Here is a 9666-nt window from a genome sequence, read left to right as displayed (position 1 = left end):
CTTGTTCTTCAAGATAGAATCTAGACATCGGATCGCCTCTTGGATCATACTCTGCTTCCTCGGCTTACAAGGCACAGTTTGAGGGCCTAACTATGTCGGCAATGGTCCTATCGGTGTGGAAGGTGTGGGCTCCTCCGTGGTGCAAATTTTTTGCCTAGCTTGTTCTTCAAGATAGAATCTAGACATCGGATCGCCTTGCTCGACATGGGTGGCCCAACTACGGGTTATGCCCTCTCTGCAAGCAAAGTCCAGACACAACAACACACTTATTTTTCCAATGTCGTTTCACCCTTCATGTGTGGAACAATATTCTTCATCGGCTTGGCATGAATCACATTCATACTACTACTTGGTCAGCAAGGGACTTGATGCGGGAATGGTGGAATGGATACGTATATCTTCGTTCCGAATCCCCCAAGGCGCTTGCCTCACTCATGATGCTAATCTCCTGGGAAATTTGGACAGAGCGCAATGCTAGAGTTTTTCTGCAACACGGCCGCACCTACGACGGTCGTCATTAGTAAGATAAAAGAGGAGTGTTCGCTTTGCGTGTTGGCGGATGCCAAGCATTTAAATATTGTAACGCCACGAGAGTAGATTTTATATCTAGCCACTTCGTGGCCTGTCTAAACCTCCTTCTTAGTCAATGAAATGGCAAATCTTTTGCCTTGTTTCAAAGAAAAAAGATGGCAAAGATAATAAAGATGGATCGATTTTTTTGGCTTGGAATCCTCTGATAAAGGATTACATTTGATCACAGTATAATTATAGTCGATCAGCTGGGGAAAGGATCCTCACTTCCGTCAGTCACTTTTTCTTTTAACACTATGATCAACTTCCAACAACCATCAAGTGCGCACTGTTCTTCTTTTCTTTCTTCTTCGTCCGCCCTGATGTTTTCTCCTACCCCGTAGCCTATCCTGTCAGAAATGAATGGGCTTGAGCCATTAACAATTTCTGAAATCTCAAAGTGGCTCATGTATAAAATAGCAAGTCATGATTCTAAAGTTTAGTACCACCCTGAACGTTGAGGAAGTGAGAGACCTCTTTATATAGTCGGTTCTCTACACCACACTTATTGAGGTGTGAAGGAGACCGCATGCGTGCACGCTCGCCTCTCCATTTTATTTTTTGATGTCTTGGTAGAAAAGTTAATTATTTCGTGTTTGGTAAGTATACGACTTAGAATCCAAGTTGGTTTGAGATCATGATCGCGACACGATACCACCTCCGGTCCTCTTACACTAGTGCAAAATCGGGCTTTAGTGCCGGTTCGTGACGGCCTTTAGTGCCGGTTGGCGAACCGGCACTAAAGAGTGGGGACTAAAAGCCCCCCCTTTAGTACCGGTTCGTCACGAACTGGCGCTAAAGTGCAAACACGTGGCACGAGCTCGGCCCGTGTGCGTGTAGGACATTAGTACCGGTTGGTAACACACTACAAGAAATATGTCAACTTGTGACCACCACTATTGGTCACTGAAAGGTCACAAATTTCCATTTACGACCTTTTTGTGACCAAAAACAGAAGGTCAAAAGCTGGCCGTCGTAAACTGACTATAGCGACCTTTCTTCTGGAATGGTCGAAGACGTTTATGACCAAAATACATCTACTGTGGTGTTTTGGTCACTGGCAACCTCCCGAGGCCACGTAGGCATCCAGCGTGGCAATCTGACGTGGCACAAGATTCAGCCCAGTCCGATTAGGTGTTTTACATGGGCCTAGCCCAACAATTCGGCCTTTTTAATATTTATTTTTTCTGTTAATTTTCGCTAGCTACATGGGCCTGGCCCAACAATTCGATTCTCTAGACTGATGCCTTTTGTTGTACATTTCTTTTTGGGGCCTGGACCATATTTTCTAGGCCCTGGCCTTTCAATGGTCCATTTCTTTTCAAATTTCAGCCTTTGTTCCAACCAATATATTTTAGGCCTTTTTTCAAAGCCCGAATAGATTTGGTCCAATAGGCATTTCGGCCATTTTTATTTTGGGCTATATATTTCTTTTTCTGGCCACTTTTAGTCAAGAAATGAATTTCAAGTGAATAAAAAGTAATATTCCGAGTTCAACGAGCAAGTATACATCAAGTTCAGCGAGCAAATATACATCAAATTCCCAACATGTTCAGCAGTACATCAAATTTCTCAAGAATATTAGCATTACAAATTCAGTAATATATAAAGCAAGTTGTTGACTGGGGCTTCGGGCTTCTTCAAATGTCTTCAGCCCAGAACTCCTGTAAATGAGAGGAATAGTCACATGTTTATAGTCTTAATATAAGCAATATTTGCTAACAACAAAATAGAACAATTAATCTAAGAACCATGCAAGAACCTAGGTGTCCAAATCAGATTATGCAACATCGATTGACACTAAAGACATAAATAGTCACCAGATGGGCATCAAATCATCACAATAGTTTCTCGACAGATGATAAAAAAGAACAGAATGTGGATGGCAGTGAGTTAAGCAAGCACCACTATAACAGAAACATGTTGTCAGTGGAATGGATGGTAACACAAACATCTACTCTGCCCTGCTGTAACAAACATGTACTTGACTCCTTACATACACCAGTGCAAGTGTTTTTCACATGTTACTACTTGATTCGACTTTATACATATAAATATACATGACAATAAACTTGCATAAAGAGGAGTCTAGTCTAGCATCAGACTAACTTACTGGTATAAAGAGACATGGATATTCATGGTAGTTGTACTAGAAAAAACTAACTGAACCAATGTCTCCATAGATATCATAGAACCAGAACAGATGAGGCTGACAACATAATATAACCAGTAGTCAATTGTAGCTACTCATATTTTGTGTGTCCAAGTAGGTACCGATGAAAGTCACAATATCCTGTAATTGTTGAATGACTCGTGGTACAGCTTGCATTGTTAAAATGCAATGAACCAGGATTTTAGTTACACATATGGTTAAAGAAACAAACTTAAGGATTTAGTTAGAATCTCATATCACCCATGATCCACTGATTTCAACTGGTATTATATCTTACAAATCGAACTGAAGAAGTTCATTTCTAGCCCAACTATAATCTCAGGCCAACTATTGTAAGATGCAGGGAGCAGAGAGCTCACCATGGCTGTCATGTAGCCGACGTGGAAGAGGCAGCATGTCCATCCAAGCAGGATCAGCAGCACCAGTGGACGGGTCCGGGGTTGTCGCCGCTCCTCCTTGTGGATGCCGAGGTCGGAGAATTCAATTTTATCAATCTCTGAACTCTAGTCTAGTCTGATTCCTGATTGGGGATATGAATCAGTAAAAGAAAATCAAGGGGCCCTGCCCTCCCACTTTCCTAGAACAAAATGAGTACATGAGCAACAGCTATATAGGACTGATGATGCATGTACTACCTAGGAAAGAGCCACCAGCAGTATGATCACTTGAAGACCGATCTCGATGCATTTCGCAACCTACATAGCACATTCATACTGTTATGTTATTGTTATCCCCACTGACAGAATTCAGAAGTGCAGAGATTTGTCATTTGTGTATGCACAAGTAGAAGGCTTACACTTGGGAATCCAAGATCGTAGAGCCCGAATCCGAGGGCGAGGAGGTTGAGGGTGTGTTGGTGCTGATGCCGGAGCTTCCGCTAGGAACTCCAGCGGCACCACCATTGGTGGCTGGTCTCCGGCGCTTCCTTTCTTCCCGGGCAAGAAGACAGACGAGACGAGGAGGAGCAGCGGTAGTTCGATGTGTGTTGGGTGGAGTGGCTGTAGCATGGCGGTGGACCTGGACATGGACCAATGAAGAATGAACACTGGTAAGGAGATACAGCAAATGCAAATGGTTCAGAATAACACCAAGACATTCAGTACTGCAAGAAATTTCTGAAACTTCAGTTGCAGTAGTTGTCAAACAAAATATCAGTCCAGTAACCTCCAAATTAAATTAAATTATGATGGTTTACTGCAAGTAAGACTAGCATATAGTAGTTTGTCTTGTACAGAATGCTTCTAATCTAAGTAAGCATTGTCATGCATGCAAATATTTTATGGAGTATGTGACCATTAGAACGCATACGTGTGTAGGGGAGCTCCCTCGGCATCGCAGCTATCGTGTTTGACCAATGAAACAAAAGGTTACAGGGAGCTTTTAAGTAAAATCTGTTTGTGCACACAGCAAATCTGAGAATGTGAGATCGGTATGCTCTCTACTAGTCTCCAGTGAGCCGATCCTGCTAATCTATCTATGCAACGGTGGTGAGAGATGGAGATGCCAGTAGAAGGAACTAGCAACCATACCAAATGCAAGGCCAAGACGGATAGCACTGACAACAGGTATGCATCAATGGGCATGCAGCACAAGATGGATATCTGCAAGTCTTTCTTCAGAAGAGGCATTGTAACTAGACTACTGCTTACTACTTAACCCAAAACTGAATCATGAAACAAATCTTACCATCCATGCACTGTAGGCAGGATCTTTCTCAGGAAGGTACGGTGGTCGTCTCTCTTTCAGCTGGATTTTCTTAGCCCACAGTCTGGTCGCTGAACAACCACTTCTTTAGCGTTTTCTTGTCACTGCAGGTGTGGAGGAAGTTCATCAATAGAAGAGTACCTAAGAAGAAGAATCATGCATCGGGAATCAATCAAATCAACACCAAATCGAATCAGGAAGAAGAATCGAGTGCTCACATAGGTAGTTGTAGTGCTCCTGCACCTCCTCGATGTCGTACTGCGTCAGCATCGCCCAGGTTCATCTTGTTCGCGTGGAACTGGTCTGCTCACGCCCAGGTGATGCTTGTACGCGGTTTGCATAGGAGGCAGGCCTGGATGCCCTCCTTCCACCGTGGTGAAGACCTCGCCTTCCACCATGGTGCCTAGGCCGTCGGCGCAGATCTGGCACACGCCCCCGGCCCCATGCCTCGGAGACGGCGGGGACCTTGACGAAGAACTCGGAGACGGCGGGGACCTTGACGACGAACCCCGCGGCAGGATCCCAGACCTGGTGGGCGGGGACGGCCTTGGCGCCGGTGCCGGGGCGGGAGCGGCGGGTGGAGCCGCGCCGGAGTTGGTGCGGGCGCGGGGTAGCAGGTCGCGGGTGCGGCCCCGCGGAGGAAGACCCTCCTGGCCGCGGCGGCGCGGCCCTCGACGCTGCGAAAGCGGATGCCAAGAAGGGCAACCCCGCCGAGGAGGCAATGGCGAGGGCGGGTGAGGCAGAGGCCTTGAGCGCGAATGTCGACGGCGGAGGAAGGGGACGGTGGACGGGGGGGCTTGGATAGGATCTGGAGAGAATGGGTGCGGCGGTTGGATCTGGAAGGGGAGGGGATCGAGAGGAGCTCCGCCGGATCTGGAAGGGGAGAGGAGGAGCAGAGAGCGAGTGAAAGAAAGGAGGCGGGGGGGGGGTGGATGGAAAATGACCACGGGACAGAGCTAGGGTTTCGGGGACACATCCATGTTTGGTGCCGGCCGTTGGATCCAGGGGATCCGACGGTGATTTACCCATGATCCGCGTGAGAGGCCCCTGGACCAATCAGAATGCAGTATACAGGTATGATATTTTGACCATTTAAATTGGTCATAATCGGCTAAAATTATGTGCTAAATCGTGTTAGCTATTTTATTATGACCTGAAAATTAAAAAAAAACGTTTTATTGCGTCAGCAAATTTGACTATTGTTTTCAGGAATAATCATAAATTGAAATAAGATAAATATTTTTTTAAAGAGTTATGAGAAATGAGTTCTTTTAAATTATTTTTTCATTTTTTGAGTGTTCGAAATGAGCTTTTTTGTGAAGGACCTACCAAATATTTATTGCAAAATTGTACCAACTCAATTTTCTAAAATACTAGGACATATTTAATGCACAATTGACCAAATGGTTGGGTGTGAGAAGCTTTGATCCACCTCTGGTGAAAAAGACAAATTTCCGTCGATTTAGTAGGAAGCGGGTCAAATTTGAACTGTAGCTGCCTTCTAGTTTGCTCTTTATTTTTTCCAAAAATCATTTCTAGATACATAAGTACCTATTTAATCAGAGAAACACCAATAAAATTCCAAGATTCAACCACTAGCTAGGAACGGTCATTCCCGCCGTTTTGACCGCATTTTGAAAACGGGCATAAAAAATTCAAAAGACATCAAAAAATTGGGAAACCTTCGCATTGTGTCATTATATGTGGCCAAGTTCCCAGGAAAAATAACAAACTTGTAATACGGCAATTATTTTAAAAAAGTGTTCTCGGAAACGAGCTATCACGTGTGGAGATCAATGGCTTTCAAGCCAAATGATCAATCTTATGGCCACATTCATGGCATAGTTTGTTTAAATGATCTCATATTGTGCACAAGGGTGCATATTGGAATGGCAAATAATGTTGCCTAAGGAAGTTTTCATTTTTTTGGACGAAAAAACCATTTTTCATTTTTCGAGTGCCCAAAAGGAGGTTTTTTTGTGAAGGAACTACCAAATAATTGTTACAAAATTGGACCAAATCAATTTTCTAAAATACTAGGACATATTTAATGCATAATTGACAAAATGGTTGGGTGCAAAAAGTTTTTATCCACCTCTCGTGAAAAAGGCAAATTTCCGCTGATTCAGTTTGAAGCGGGTCAAATTTGAACTGCAGCTGCCTCATAGTTTGCTATTTATTTTTTCCAAAAATCATTTCTAGGTACATAAGTATCTATTTAATCAGAGAAACACCAAAAAAATTCCAAGATTCAACCACTAGCTAGGAACGGTCAAGCCCGCCGTTTTGACCGCATTTTGAAACAGGCATAAAAAATTCAAAAAAATCAAAAAATTGGAAAACCTTCGCATTATGTCATTATATGTGACCAAGTTCCCAGGAAAAATAATAAACTTGCAATACGGTAATTATTTTAAAAAAGTGTTCTCAGAAATGAGCTATCATCTCTGAAGATTCATGGCTTTCAAGCCAAATGATCAATCTTGTGGCCACATTCGTGGAATAGTTTGTTCAAATGATCTCATATTGTGCACAAGGGTGCATATTGGAATGGCAAACAATGTTGCCTAAGGAAGTTTTCATTTTTTTTGGACGAAAAAACCATTTTTCATTTTTCGAGTGCCCAAACGGAGGTTTTTTTGTGAAGGAACTACCAAATAATTGTTACAAAATTGGACGAAATCAATTTTATAAAATACTAGGACATATTTAATGCATAATTGACAAAATGGTTGGGTGCAAAAAGTTTTTATCCACCTCTCGTGAAAAAGACAAATTTTCGCCGATTCAGTTGGAAGCGGGTCAAATTTGAACTGCAGCTGCCTCATAGTTTGCTATTTATTTTTTCCAAAAATCATTTCTAGGTACATAAGTATCTATTTAATCAGAGAAACACCAAAAAAATTCCAAGATTCAACCACTAGCTAGGAACGGTCAAGCCCGCCGTTTTGACCGCATTTTAAAACGGGCATAAAAAATTCAAAAAAAATCAGAAAATTGGGAAACCTTCACATTGTGTCATTATATGTGGCCAAGTTCCCAAGAAAAATAACAAACTTGTAATACGGTAATTATTTTAAAAAAGTGTTCTCAGAAATGAGCTATCATGCGTGAAGATTCATGGCTTTCAAGCCAAATGATCAATCTTATGGCCACATTCATGGCATGGTTTGTTCAAATGATCTCATATTGTGCACAAGGGTGCATATTGGAATGGCAAACAATGTTGCCTAAGGAAGTTTTCATTTTCGTTGGACGGAAAAACCATTTTCCATTTTTTGAGTGCCCGAAAGGAGGTTTTTTTGTGAAGGAACTACCAAATAATTGTTGCAAAATTGGACCAAATTATTTTTATAAAATACTAGGGCATATTTAATGCACAATTGACAAAATGGTCTGGTGTAAAAAATTTTGATCCACCTCTCGTGAACAAGACAAATTTCTGCCGATTCAGTTGGAAGCGGGTCAAATTTGAACTGCAGCCGCCTCATAGTTTGCTATTTATTTTTTCCAAAAATCATTTCTAGTTACATAAGGACCTATTTAATCATAAATACATGGTTTGGTGGCGATACGTCGAGGTTTGGGCGGTGGCCGAGGGCCCCAACTCTAGAGCGCGTAAACTCGCATGCCCGCCGCGTGGTCACCGCGTGACCGTGGCATTGCCATGTGTTCTGGGCGGCCTAGGCATGTCTAGTGGGTTGGTCACTCCCCAGGTTGGTGCTAGGAAGAAAATTACAACATAAGATTCTCAGGAGGAGACCAATCGATGCTCAAACATGAATTAGCAGCCAAGTGTTTGATTAGCGGTACGGGAAATGTACATGGCTAATGGGCGTGAGTTTTGGCTGAGGATGATCAGTTACTAAGAAGACCGTCTTCACAAATTTTCAGCTCAAAAGGAGGAGCCTAGGTGGTACTTGGTTTGCAAACCACCACACTGGACATAAATACGAATGTTGAAGCTCGGCTCAAAATAATGAATGGATTGAGCTGGCATTTGGTGGAGGATGGTTATTTGGGCATAGGAAAGCACTGTAGAAAATGGATACCATCTGGACATGCCAAAGTGGTACTTCCTTCACAAAGTGCTGCTCTGAACAGAATAGGAAAATGAATATTTTTGAATTAGTTTTGAACTAGGCAAGGAAGGTTTTTACATATTTGACGAAGATATGACCCAAATAATTTATGAGATTTTTTTGGGAATTTTGGGAATATGACAGAAATATAGGTTGCTTCACAACCTAGGGCAAAAACTGCCACATGGACATGACACATAGGCAAAACTGATGAGGTGGCGCCTAGTCATAGCAACCCACCACAATTTACAAGGCTATGACCATCTATATTGGTCGTTAACAACTAGAAATAAGGCAGTAGACTAGCGCTGTTTGCTTTATGACCTTTTCGTGTGAGGAAATTACGACCTTTCTGACTAAAATGGTCACAATTGGTTAGGGTTTGGAGCCCTCCGAACAGCTTTTGACCAATTGGTCTGAAATGGTCAGAAATTTATGACCAATTCTTCGAGGGTTACTGACAGAAGGTCATAAGTTGACATATTTCTTGTAGTGACACCAACCGGTACTAAATGTTTGGGTGTTTTTTTATTTTTTCTTTAATTTTGTATTTTCAATTTGGCTTTATTTTCCATTTAATTCTTTTTTGTTTGCTGGTATTTCACGATACTACAAATTGTACACGTTATGCATATATATTAAATAGATTTTCTCGTACGTAGAACCGCATATATATAATATATCATCGAATGTCTCACAGCCAACACCGTTAACTATTCACACATATACACATGTATATACATATACAATTTCTACTACATGTTGCCTTGGTGACTTCGGAGCACGATGACAAGTGGTTCATGGGGGCGGTAGCGGGTAATAGTATTCTCCTTTCGGATCTATGACCTGGTCGAGCAAAAATCCGGCTGTTTCCTCTTGAAGTGCTTGTATGCGGTCCGATGGTAGGAGCTTATCCCGCACCGATCTGAACTGTTAAGAAGGAGATCAATATGCATGTGTGTTAATTGTGTGACTAGATATCGATAATGGTGTGAATAGTGTTCTGACAAAAATGTACCCAGTCCTGTCTATCAGATTTGCTCCTTTCGCACGTCATCATGCGAATGTTCTCGCAAACGTAGTATGCACACAGATTATTCCCTTTCGCCTGCCTCAGGGCCTTTACGAGAATGGAAT

At 42.4% G+C, this 9666-nt stretch overlaps 1 non-coding gene across 1 annotated transcript; it reads right to left on the bottom strand.

Annotated features, from left to right (window-relative positions):
• Positions 1-704: 704 nt before the first annotated feature.
• LOC123073063 (small nucleolar RNA Z103) lies at positions 705-804 on the bottom strand. The gene has a single exon (XR_006435577.1). It is a non-coding gene; the product is annotated as a small nucleolar RNA Z103 (small nucleolar RNA).
• Between the last annotated feature and the right edge of the window lie 8862 nt (positions 805-9666).

The sequence above is a fragment of the Triticum aestivum genome, chromosome 3B (assembly GCF_018294505.1).
Source record: "Triticum aestivum cultivar Chinese Spring chromosome 3B, IWGSC CS RefSeq v2.1, whole genome shotgun sequence".
NCBI classification, from domain to species: Eukaryota; Viridiplantae; Streptophyta; class Magnoliopsida; order Poales; family Poaceae; genus Triticum; species Triticum aestivum.
Note: the sequence above shows the minus strand (reverse complement) of the source record. Positions and strands in the feature narration are given on the sequence as shown.